Below are 12275 nucleotides of genomic sequence, written 5' to 3'. Positions count from 1 at the left end.
TCCATAGCTGCTTTGGTGCTGGTCAGCCAGTCTGCAGCCCATACCGTCCATCGCCATGAAGTCTGTATTTATTTTGAAGGTTAAAATGAACTCATATTTCATCAGGAAACTTTTTTGTATTTTTATCTGTCATTAGGAACTTGCTGCTGCCTCCCCCCAACCCACACACCCAATCAGGGCCAGACCCTCTCACCAAGGGACAATTTTAGGGCTTCTCGTGCAATTTTGGAAGATCCCAGCAGGGGGCAGCCTAGCCCTTCTCCGTCTCCCGCTTGCTGGAGAAGGGCTGGCTGCCTGGAGATTCTAGGGTTTGGCAGACGCTTTTGACCGCGACCCACAGTTGGACATGCATTTTTACATCAGTATAGGGTTGCACATGTGTTATTTACTAAGCAATACTTCAGTGCTAGTTCGGTTCTGCCGGAGATTTGGTCATTTTAAAAATGCTGCTCACACCCGCCAGTAGATGGAGACCTGTACTCTGAAACCCACTGGGAGTGTAAGTCCGGGGAGTGGAGATGGGGTTGGGGAGATTTGGGGTCACCTAGAATAGGATCTCTCAGAACAGTGGTTTAAGGTGTGGGCTTGGGAGCCAGGCTGCTGTGTGGAATCCTAGCTCTGCCCTTTCCTCCATCTGTGGCCCAGACCACGTATGCCACCCTCTGTGCTCAGTAAAAGACAGCTCCTTATCCATGCAGAAAAGAAAAACAAAAAACAAAAAAACCACAGATTGCTGCAGAGCACCGATCACCATGCAAAGCCTGCCTGGTGTCTGGTGGATTCAGTCATCCAACATGTGTTGACATGGGTTACAGAAGATAACAGAGCAGAAAGCTCCGGGCCTGCCAGAGGTGGCCGAGAAGCACACAGCCGGTTACAACAGATGTGACAAGGGCGGAGGTGGTGATTAGCGCTGCACCCTCTGGGAGCACCTGGGTACCCAGAGGACTCCTTAGCTCAGCAGCCCTCCAATTATGGTCCCCAGACCAGCAGCAGTGACAGCAGCAGCAGCAACAGAACCTGGAAGCTTGTTAGCAAAGCTCAGTCTCCAGGGCACCTGGGTTGCTCAGTTGGTTGACTGTCCGACTTGGGCTCAGGTCATGATCTCTCAGTGCACAAGTTCGAGCCCCACAGTGCAAAGCCCACTTGGATCCTCTGCCTCTCTCCCCCCACTTGTGCTCTATCTCTCTCAAAAATAAACATTTAAAAAAAAAAGAAAGAAATGCAAAGTCTCAGGACTTAACCCAGGTGCATAAAATCAGAAACTGAGGGTGGACCCGGCTGTCTATTTTATTTTTTTTTAATTAAAAATTTTTTTTAACGTTTATTCATTTTTTGAGAGACAGAGTGTGAGCGGCGGAGGGGCAGAGAGAGAGAGGGAAACACAGAATCTGAAACAGGCTCCAGACTCTGAGCTGTCAGCACAGAACCCGATGCGGCACTTGAACCCACGAACCACAAGATCATGACCTGAGTTGAAGTTGGATGCCTAACCAAATGAGCCACCCAGGTGCTCCCCACCCCACCCCCCATCCCAGCTGTCTGTTTTAATAAGTTCTCCTAGTGATGCACCAGTTTGAGAATGACTGCCAGCGGCTACCAGACTACTGCGCTTGAGAGTCATCTGGGAGCACCCATTACCAGTGTAACCACAGTGGCCGGGAGTGGGAGCCAGGCATCACAAGTTTAAAAAGATTCCCAAGTGATTCCAATGTGCAGCAAAGTAAGGGAACCGCTGCCCCAACTCACACCTGGACAGGGGGCAGCAGGGAGGGGGTTGTGCCATCTGAGAAAGCTTCCTGGAGGTGGTGTCAGGTAGGCAGAAACTTTAAATGCAATGGGGACTCATGAGTCAATGTGGGTTAGAGGGGAATGTGGAGGGGGAGGGGGGTTGCTGGTGCCACATAAGATTCTAAAAGGACCTTAGTCTAGTGCTGAAGAAGCTGGGCTCTGGATACTAGCCACCTGCGTGTGAATCCTGCTGCACCCCCTGCTAGTGGGGCTGCAGACAAGTCCCTCGACCTCGGTGTTCCTTATCCACGTGGAGTTTTGTGAGGATTAAGCACATATATAGGAAATGCTTCTTATAAAAACAAAACAAGAAATATTCCTTATTACTGCTGGGATGGAGCTGTAATTATAAGTTGAGCTAGAGGCCCAGACATGAGCCAGGGTATCTCAGGAGATGACGCTAGAGAGATGGGGGGACAAAGCCACGGGGGCTTTATCACCACACTCTGGACAAAGGCTCTGGGGAGCTGCTGGGGAGTTTCAGATGTGGGGGTAAGCGTGTGGAGGTGTGTGTGGGGAATGTACTGGAGAACAGCACGGCTAGAGGAGTGCGGGCAGGGAGGGGCGCGTCACCCCGAGGCAGGTCAGAGTGATGGTGGCCCGCCCGGCAGAGAGAGGTGATAGGAGGGCTAATGAGATGGTGAAACCAGACCTGGATTGGGGTCATGTCCCATTCTGGGCCACAGTGGGTGGGCTGTGTGCTGAGTTGGGGCACCCCCACTCCACACTGAGCTCCAGCCCCAGTTTTCTCATTTTGTAGACCTGGCGGTGAAGGGGGCTTTTCCCTCCTCCTCCTCACACCACCCCCTTCCCACAAGCACACTCTTCCTGGGAACTGCTGAGCGGTTTGCATTTTGGAGCCGTTCCCTGGTTGAGGGCATTGAAGGCCCATGCAGGCAGGTGCACCTTGCCCACACCTCCGCCTCTCTCCCATCTCTCAGAATCCTGCTTCCCGTCCGTCCCCTTCACACACACTCCAAGATTCAGCTGCTTGAAGCCTCCTGACCACAGTGACTGTCCTGGGAAGGACAGCAGTCATGGACGTGCCACTCACTCCCATCATCAGTGCTTCACCGTACCATAGCACCTGAAATATAGCAGCACCCGGAGGAAGCCAAAGATTGTCTCCATGCTTCTGCCCCTCCCAGAATGCCTGGCCCAGTGTCCTGCAGAGAAGATATGGGGGGTAAGCCCCCCTCATTGGATTGGGAGGAAAATCACTGAATTCAATCTGAGAATTAGATGATCAGAATTGTCAGCTGGGGCCTTGGCCCCTGAGGGGTTCACTGGGAGAGAACAGAAGGTGGAAACTTCTCATAGTGTTCACATCCTTGGGGTCTCAGGGGGGTTAGGTGCATCCCTCTCCCTTCTGTGATGTAGTCTCTCTTTCACTCTGCAGTGAAGGGTGGCAACAGCGAGGCCCTCTCTCCACCCCTGCCCAACCCCACTGCGGCAGCCTCTCCCAGCACCTGGCTGGGAAAGATGTGTCAGCATGGAGTGAGGGCCAGGACCCGTGCAGCTCAAAGGCCACTTAGCCTCGAAGGAGGCTGACTGTGTGCCTGTGGTCATGTTAGGCACCAGAAATACCAAGATGAAAGCCCCCAGAGACAATAGGAGGGCTGAGTTGTGTAACACAGATGCTAATGCCTGGGGGTGGGGGGCCGTGAGGACTGTGAGCTCGGACCCAGACAAACCCAGGTTGGTTCACCAGCTGAGGGATAGTGAGCAATGCAGGAAATTGAACCTCTCTAAACCTCAGTTTCCTCACCTGCTAAATGGGGTCACAATAGCACCTGTTACTCAAGTGATTAAAACTTCAATTATATAGATTCCAATATATGATACAGTGATTAACTAAGTGATACATGTGATAAAAGTACGTAGAGTCCTTTAGCAAGGCGCCTGGCACAGAACAAGCTCTATTAGGTGGAAACTGCTACTATTACTGCTGTTTTGCTTGGTTGTGAATGGTTATAATTCAGGAAAGGCTGAATCCACTGAATGATCCCGAATGGCCGAGACGGGACTCATAGGATGGGTTAGCGAAGAGCAGAGGGACTAACCAGCCAGAGGGAGCAAAATGTCCTGATTTTCTAAAAGAAAAGGAACGTGGTTGTTGGGATTTAAGTTTAATGTCACTCAGCAGCATTCTAGAATTATTAAACAGATGGGCTGGGAGCACTTTACAGAAAACCATGCTTTTCCAGAATTAATTCACTAAATTCCGTCAAACCAGACTCTCAGTGACTTTCATTACCAAGGGTTTTTTTTTTTCATTCACTCAACATATTTATTGTCAGCATGTTAGGAAAAGCAGAGCATATCTTGGCAAGGCACTGAATGAAGCTTCCCCTGCTCTCCATGTGACATGAGAGAGAAATGTGAGCAGGGTGGTAGCGATGTGAACAGTTTCCCCCCAAGAGTTGGCTGAGTGGATGGACTTCACCCTGGAGAGCCGACCCTGATGGCAGGCTCCAGGGCTCTCATCCAGTCACGGGAGTGCCAGAGGAGCACATGGTGGGGAAGATGGGCCAACAGAGGACATAGCTGGCACTTCAGGATTGAGCTAATTAAGAGCAAAACATAATAGGGGCACCTGAGTGGCTCAGGCAGTTAAGCGTCCAACTCGGCTCAGGTCATGATCGCATGGTTGGTGGGTCTGAGCCCCACATCAGACTCTGTGCGGACAGCTCAGAGCCTGGAGCCTCCTTCCGATTCTGTGTCTCCCTCTCCCTGCCCCTCTCCTGCTCACTCTCTTTCTCTCTCAAAAATGAATAAACATTAAAAAAAATTAAGAGCAAAACATAATCGGATAGCAGAGATCATACAGTAAAATATTTTTTTTCTTATAATGGAAGTAAAATAAGCTCATGGTAGAAAACTTGGAAAACATAAAAGGCCATATGGAAGTAACTAAAAGACACCTGTACTTCTCCCCGAATGGCACAGTTTATAAAAAATATTTTTATTTATTTTTTATTTATTTCTGAGAAAGAGAGAGAGAGAGAGAAAGACAGCATGAGTAAGGGAGAGTCAGAGAGAAAGGGAGACACAGAATCTGAAACAGGCTCCAGGCTCTGAGCTGGCTGTCAGCACAGAGCCGGATGCAGGGTTCGAACCCACGAACCGTGAGGTCATGGGTTAACCGACTGAGCCACCCAGGTGCCTCCCGAATGGCACAGTTTAATAACATGAGCAAGGAGAAGGATGAGAATCGAATTAGGATGATGTTTAAGATGGTCAGGAGTTCAGGACTGTCGCACCTTGAAAAGGGTACGTGCCGTATCCGTCTTTGCCAGGTGGACAGGCTGTCAGGAGGATCGGAGGCTGCCTCACACTGTTCAGGCAGCAGAGCCAGTGCTCAAAGGGCCTGGTGATCTTAGCTCTAGAAGGAAGGCTCCTTCCAGGAAGTAGCTCCGCCCACCGATGGACTCCCTGCCTTGGTGGGGGTAGGGGGGTAGGGAGGGACTCCCATTCACCAGGAGTGTTCTTAGCCTGCTTCCTCTCCTCTCCCAATGTGACTAAAGACCCCTTGCCCTGCTCTGGTTCCTTTCCACTCTAAGATTCGTGTATCTGGCGGTGAAGACGTGGAGGCAAAAAGAAGTACATTCAGTCACTGCCAAGGGAAAAGAGCATGTTGCAAAACAGCGTGCTTTCAATTTTGTTAGAAGTATACAGTTAAGCATAAATTCACTGAAAGTAATGACAAGAAAATATTAAAGCTTCTGTGGGAGATGCTTTTCATCTTTAGGCTGTTTTGATTTTTCCAAGTTTTCTACACTTATTTTAAAATCCAATAAATGTCATAGTAAAGTAAATGTGCCTTGNATAGTCTAGACAGATATGTAGGGTGGGGTTGATTGTGGAGGAACTGAAGAACTCTTTAGGTTGGTTTAGTCTTTGCAATGGCAATGATAATGACCTTATACGCTGACCCAAACTCAGGACTGATAATCTGACAGATAACAGCATATTTGTTGGGTTAAGAGGACATAGTACTGTAATCAAAGCTGCAGCGTTCCTGGAGAATCAGTGTTACAACAGGGAGGCTCACAGAATTCTCATGGGTTTGACATTCATTTGCTCGCTCATTCATTCATTCATTCATTCAGTTGTGTGACACTAAGCTGTCACCGTGTGGCACGCTGCTCTGTGCATCTGATGCAAGCAGGTCTTTGGGGGAGCTGAGTGCAGGACACACCACAAGATGAAGGCAAAATGGCCAGTTAGTAGGTCCCTGCACATCCAGGTGAGAGGTTCTGAGCCTCAGCAATAGGAGTGGTGAGAATGGAAATTCCAGTGATATTTCCAGATCGTCTTTGCTTGCTTCACAGTTGCACTGTGGGTCTTTTTCAGCACCCAGGGCAGAGAACACAGGAGACACTCAACACACATTTGGTAGTTAATGGGAGGGAGTGTTAACTATGGTGTGAGAAGGACTTGAACTGAACCCCAGATGATGGATAGTTATTTACTCTGTGAACCCTTCATTGCAGTAAGTGTGCCCTAATGTTTACCGTGTGGCAGCCCAATTACTCTGAGCTGAAGCTGCCAAGATGAGACATAGGTGGTTGGGTTTTTTTGAGTTTATTTCTTTTGAGAGAGAGAGCTCAAGAGAGCAAGGGTGCAGCAGAGAGAGGGAGAGAGAGAGAGAATCCCAAGCAGGGTCCGCACAATAAGTGAGGCACCCAGGTGCCCCAGGACATAGTTTTCACCCTATAGGAATTCACAACATGACAGTCTGACTGGGGAGAGTGACAGAACTGTAACCAGTGAAAGGGCTTGTACAAGACCAATATGAGTGAATCTAGATAAAGGTGTAATTGGGAGCTAATTAGTCAAAGGAACCACCAAAGAGGAAATGGCATTTGAGTTCTAAGACAGCCCAGGGTGGGAATGGAGTGGAATGAATTCCCAGCATATGGAAGAATATTAAAGTACAAGGGACAGTCCAGGAAGGGCAAGGTCCTTCTCAGTCTGCTTTATGAGTGCATTTACTTGGGCCCATCTCTCCAGAGCGGCTGTACATCTGTAGGGCTGGAGCTGAACCGATCTTGCCCTTTTCTGAAAACTGCTCCACCCCCATCCAAATCACAGCAAGATATACACGTCTGCCCATCTGGCTGCAGTTGATTGGTCCAGGGATGGGACTGTGACCAAACTGGACCACTCAGAGTCCTTCCTGGGAATTTGGAGTTGGGACACTAGATCCCACCACCAGTCTCCTTGGTGTCTTGCTGTCAATGTGAATTTGAGAGTTATGGAGCCCTGGGGGAGGCCCTTGCAGTGTATGCTCATGACCATAGGTGTTTATTTATTTACTTTTTTTAACTTTTTTTTTTTTAATTTATTTCTAGGAGAGAGAGAGAGACAGCGTGAGCAGGGGAGGGTCAGAGAGGGAGGGAGATACAGACTCTGAAATAGGCTCCAGGCTCTGAGCTGGCAGTCAGCACAGAGCCCGACGCGGGGCTCGAACCCATGAACCGTGAGATCATGACCTAAGCGAAAGTCGGAAGCTTAACCGACTAAGCCACCCAGGCGCCCCATAGGTGTTTATAAAATTTGTAAAAGTAAGATAATTTTCAATGTAATTGGTTAAGTCTACTGTCTCTTTCCTTTCTGAAATCCCCTCTGTCCCTTCTTCTCATGGTGGATGGTGTTGGAATGGCTCTGGGTATTTGGGGATCTAGCTGAAGGTGCATTTAGTTATGATTAAGTGGGATTTATTTATGTGATTTGCAGCCGCTTATACTCTAGTCTGTGTAGAAACGGCTCACTGTGAGCACCACACCACGTGGGTGCAGGAGCACAGGGCGTATTGCGATGGGAGCCTGTCCTCTGAAGCTGGACTGTGGACACGTGGGTAATGCAGGAGAAATAAGGTTTGAAATGATGGATTCTTCTGGTCATCACATACATAAGACTCAGAAACTTTGGTTTTATCAATCCCTATTCAAAATGGAAGTGCAATCCTATAATCGACAAAGTTCTCTCCTTGCTCAAACTCTACTCAGCTTTAGCTGGCCCCAGACTTTTGGGCTTCTAAGTTTTTCTTTGAATGGTCCAATTTTAGCAAGGATCCTGCTAAGTCTATTGAGCCAGAATGTCCCTGCCTCCAGATCTGGTTGTTCTTGTCATCCGCTAGCTCCCAGGTGATGTCTGATCACCCTGGCCTGCCCGCGGCAAGAGTCCTGTGAGGTCAGCTTAGCCAGAATCCTTTCTCACCCTTGATGTTTCCTGTGAATGATTTTCCACCTACTGACTCCCATCCTGCTCTTTGCCTATAAATTCCCACTTTTCCTCCTCCTATTCTGGATTGAGCCCAATCTATCTGTCTCCTCTACTACAAAACCCCACTGTAGTAGCTCCCCCTCGTTTGAGATAGGGCACAAGTGGGCAAGGGGCAGAGAGAGAAAGAGAGAATCCCAGGAGGGGCAGAAGTAGAGAGAGAGAAAGAGGGGGAGAGAGAAAGACAGAGAGAGAAACAGGGTTTACCCGATGAGGGTAAGTCTCACCGATGTGTGAGACTCATGAACCTCATGAACCATGAGATCATGACCTGAGCTGAAGTCAGATGCTTAAGGACTAGCCACCCAGACACCCTATAGTAGCCCCCTTGAATAAAGTCTTCCTTACCCTCTTTTACAAGTGTCATGAATAGATTTTTAAAGTTTATTTATTTATTTTGAGAGAGAGAGAGAGAAAGAGTGTGTGTGAGAGACAGAGCAGAAGAAGGGTGGAGAGAGAGAATCCCAAGCAGGCTCTGAACTGACAGCACAAAGCCCAACATGGGGCTCAATCCCAAAAACTGTGAGATCATGACCTGAGCCAAAACCAAGAGTCATATGCTTAATCAGTGGAGCCACCTAATTTTTAACCACCCCTAATTTTTTTTTAACATAATGCACACCGTACTTTTGTATTAAACTGGGAATCACATGAAATTGAATTTATTAGAATTTTTGTGTTTAAATTTCTTGCTGTTTTGAACAAGAAACTTGTGATGCCTTGAATTCCCATAGCTCACATACAAAGAGAAACTGGTAGAAATTTCCCTGCGTTTCCCAACAATCCGAAACATTTACATGACAATAGCAATAATAATTTGTGACTGGGAACGTTTTCTAAACTATCCGTAATAGAAAAACAAATTTGGATCAAACCATATTAGAGGAAATACTAGAATATTCTTCCATTTTCTCTATGGAAAAACATCACAGAACTGCCCCACGTGGAGGTAATCAAAGAGTAGGCAGCCAAAAGCGTATAGAAGAAAAATACAGTAGAGGTGGACTGGGCTCCACATTCATTAAGATGTTGTGTTATTTTTCTGGACTTTGTGATATATTTGCGATTTCTTAGCTTTTTAACATTTGAAATGTGCTCTGCTTTCTTTTCTCATTCTAGATAGATGTTCAGATTTGAACTAATTTTGTATTTGTCATTTTGTATTTGTCTTCTTACATAATCCCTCCCCCCCACCCCAAAATGCAGTAGACGCTTTAGGCCCCTCTGTCCCTGTCCTGCACCCCTATGACTCACTCACTCTCTTTGGGCTTCTGTGTCTTTCCTCCCAGTCAGTCAGTGTTGGTGCCGTGACCTTCCCCCAGACCTTCTTCCAAGGAGTATTAGAGACGAGCTGGTTAATCAGTCCTCGGGCCTGCAGAGAGGCAACGCGACGGTTATTACACTTGATCCTTACTGCAAACCATTAGGGGAATAAAACACACTCTCTTATGATGGGAATGTGCAGATTTACACGAAAGTAGGCGGAGTAACCACAGCCTGTAGGGCGGGCTTGGTGAGGTCTGGNAGAAGGTCAATCTCACCAGAGTCCGAATCCCCTCTTCATGCTGCCCCCACGCTTGTTGAGGACGCCCAGCACTATGATTATGTGGTCACGTCCGCGCCCTTCCGCCAGGCTGGGGGATGGGCAGAGCGTCCAACCCGCAGGGCAGGGCCAGGTTGGAACAGCCTTGGAACATGAAATGGGGCCTCGGCTACCTCTCCTGGGGCCTCCTTCGTCCTGGACGGCAGGCCTGGGGGCTGGCAGGGGCGGCGTCAGAATCGCTGGAGCTGGGGGTTCCCAGTTATGTTCTGTGCACCTCACCCAGCCTATTCTGATACAAGCCAGAGTACAGAAAGGACAGGTGCATTTGGGAAACTTCCAGGCAAATCTGATACCCACCCAATTCCAGGATGAGAGCCGGGCCGGAGGGGCTCATGAGAGTAACCAGAAGCCCACGGAGGCCCAGATCTGCTCGCCGCTGAACGGGGCCATCTGCTCCTAGGGGAACGCAGAGCCCGACTGCCAGGGCGGAGTCCCTGACCCACCGCCTAGTCTTTTGACCCTGGCAAGTCACTTTACCCTAGAATCTGCCTGCTTCTCTGTCATACGGGAATAACGAGCACCTTGCCTGAGATGTGACCACGCATGTGATGTCCCTAGCACAGAACCTGACACACACGGCTCAGAAACGTTAGCCACTGTGGTTACTTCTACACCGACATCAGCCAAGCGTGAAGGGAGAGGTAGACAGTGCTCCCTTCTCCAAGGGCCAAGCTGGTGATGGGCTTCCCTCCCTCCTCCACACGGAGGAGGCTGGAGACCAGCCGCCACACGCCGGGGACTCATCCTGAAATCCAGCCCGGGGCCAGCAGTATCTCCTTTCAGCAGCCAGGACCACCACACTCTTTTGTCTGGGGCTGGGGAGACTGGTTTGGGGAAATAGTCTCTGGTATCACCCGTTACCAGCCCCTTCTTCAGGCAGCTGGTGCGGGGAGGGAGGAGGGAAGGGGGGCGTCCCGGGTAGCGGGGGGGGCCTGCAGACCGTCTTTCTTTTTCAGCAGGAACAGGTGGGCAGCTGGACTAGAGAAGGGTGGGGGGAGGGCTGGGGACTAGGATGGCACCACTGTAAAGGAGGCCATTCTTCTCAGGCTCCCGGCCTCCCCTTTCCCTCCTCTCTGGCCACCCTGATCCCCAGGCTGCTCAGGCCCTCACACTACCCAAGGGCCCATTTAGTAAACTCATTCTCGTGAAGGTTTCGAGGACCGAATGCATTTCGTTTCAGGGCAATGTCCTACAGTGACTTTCTTCAAATGCTCTTACGAGGTGCTCAGGCTCAGGCTGGGAGAGGCTGAGGTCTTAGCCTCCTCCTCAAGGACCTCCGTGGTCGCCAGGGCCAGGAAAGCCTGTTCAGGAAGCCCGACCATTTGGCAAGGGAGGGTCTACTGTCTTTTCCTCCTGAAGCAGTGAGGGCGGAGTCGGCACTAGAACTCAGTACTCTGTCCCCCAACTCCTGTGAGGCCCTTGGCAGATGGGCAGTGGGGACTGGGGAAGGGCCTTCCTCGAGGCCCAAGCTGCCAGGCAGGCTTCTGGCCCACGGGGCCCTCAGGAGGCTTGGGCTTGGGCTGAGCACCACGGCCTGTCTGCCGCAAACCCTGGGCTCCTTCTCTGGAAGTTTCTGTTCTCTGGTCCTGGGAGCTGGGGGGATGGGAGCCAAGATGACAGTCCCACCCCAGCTCTCCTGCCTCCCCAGCCCAGGGATCAGGATAGGCAGAGAGTGCTTTTGAGGCAGCTCCCCGAGCCCCACTGAGCTGATGAGGGAAGCTGATGAGCCGAGGGACAGTGTCCTGCTGTCCCTAACGTCACTCCTTCCCTCCCGTCCCCTGGAATGCCCCCAGGCGGCCCCCAGGCGGCCCCCACCCCCAGCAGAGGCCAGCACCTCTGAAATTCATCGGAGCCTAACTGGATGGGACACAGGGCAGCCACAGCAGCCGTTTGGTAAGCGCGCTGAGGAGCTGGCCCTGCCCAAGATCGGATCAGACAAATCAGAAGCGTGAAGGCCCTGGCTGAGCCCCTTCCGGTGATTTGAGCCGTTGGACCCAAACAGTCCTGCTCGCGGTATTCTCCTGCTCTTCCCCCGGGTCTGTCTGACGCCTCCTCGCGAACGGGCAGAAGAAACAGATTTGATGTGCACACGGCCACATGGAGGAGCGTAAAACAGCCAAGAGGAAAGAAGTCAGAATGAGATCTGTAACAAAACCCAGTTGCATCAATTAAAATTACATGTGGCCCAAACAAGAACGTACATGTGTCAAAACGACGAAACCTGTTAGGAAGGGGCCTTTCAGGCTCCACCTGAACCAGGTGGAAAAAAGAAGAAAGGAGATGAGGGAGCGGGGCCCACAGGAGATGGGAGAACAGAGCAGGGAGGGAGGCAGAGGGAGAGAAGGAAAGGGAGGGGAGGGAGGGAGGAGGAGGGAAGGAGGAGGAGGGAGAAAAGGAAGAGAGAGGGAGGGAGGGATGGGGGACAGGGAGGGAGACCTCTGAATGTTTTTTTCTGGGAATAAACATGCATATTTTTTCATGTAAAAACATAAAGCCTATTCACTCTTCAAAAATGGGAAATGTATTGATTTTTAGTTTCTTTAAAAAACTTTTTTCATGTTTATCCATTTCTGAGAGAGAGAGAGAGAGAGAG

General features: G+C 50.1%; 1 long non-coding RNA gene across 1 annotated transcript in view; it reads right to left on the bottom strand.

Moving 5' to 3' along the window:
• The window catches only part of LOC144242624 (uncharacterized), a 75981-nt gene extending 64305 nt beyond the window's left edge, over positions 1–11676 (bottom strand). Inside the window, exons 1-2 of the long non-coding RNA XR_013338398.1 lie at positions 11517–11676; positions 9338–9451 (exon numbers count right to left, since the gene is read on the bottom strand). This is a non-coding gene — a long non-coding RNA (uncharacterized LOC144242624). The remainder of the gene's footprint in view (positions 1–9337; positions 9452–11516) is intronic.
• Between the last annotated feature and the right edge of the window lie 599 nt (positions 11677–12275).

The sequence above is a fragment of the Crocuta crocuta genome, unplaced genomic scaffold (genome assembly GCF_008692635.1).
Source record: "Crocuta crocuta isolate KB4526 unplaced genomic scaffold, BGI_CrCroc_1.0 scaffold36, whole genome shotgun sequence".
NCBI classification, from domain to species: Eukaryota; Metazoa; Chordata; class Mammalia; order Carnivora; family Hyaenidae; genus Crocuta; species Crocuta crocuta.
Note: the sequence above shows the minus strand (reverse complement) of the source record. Positions and strands in the feature narration are given on the sequence as shown.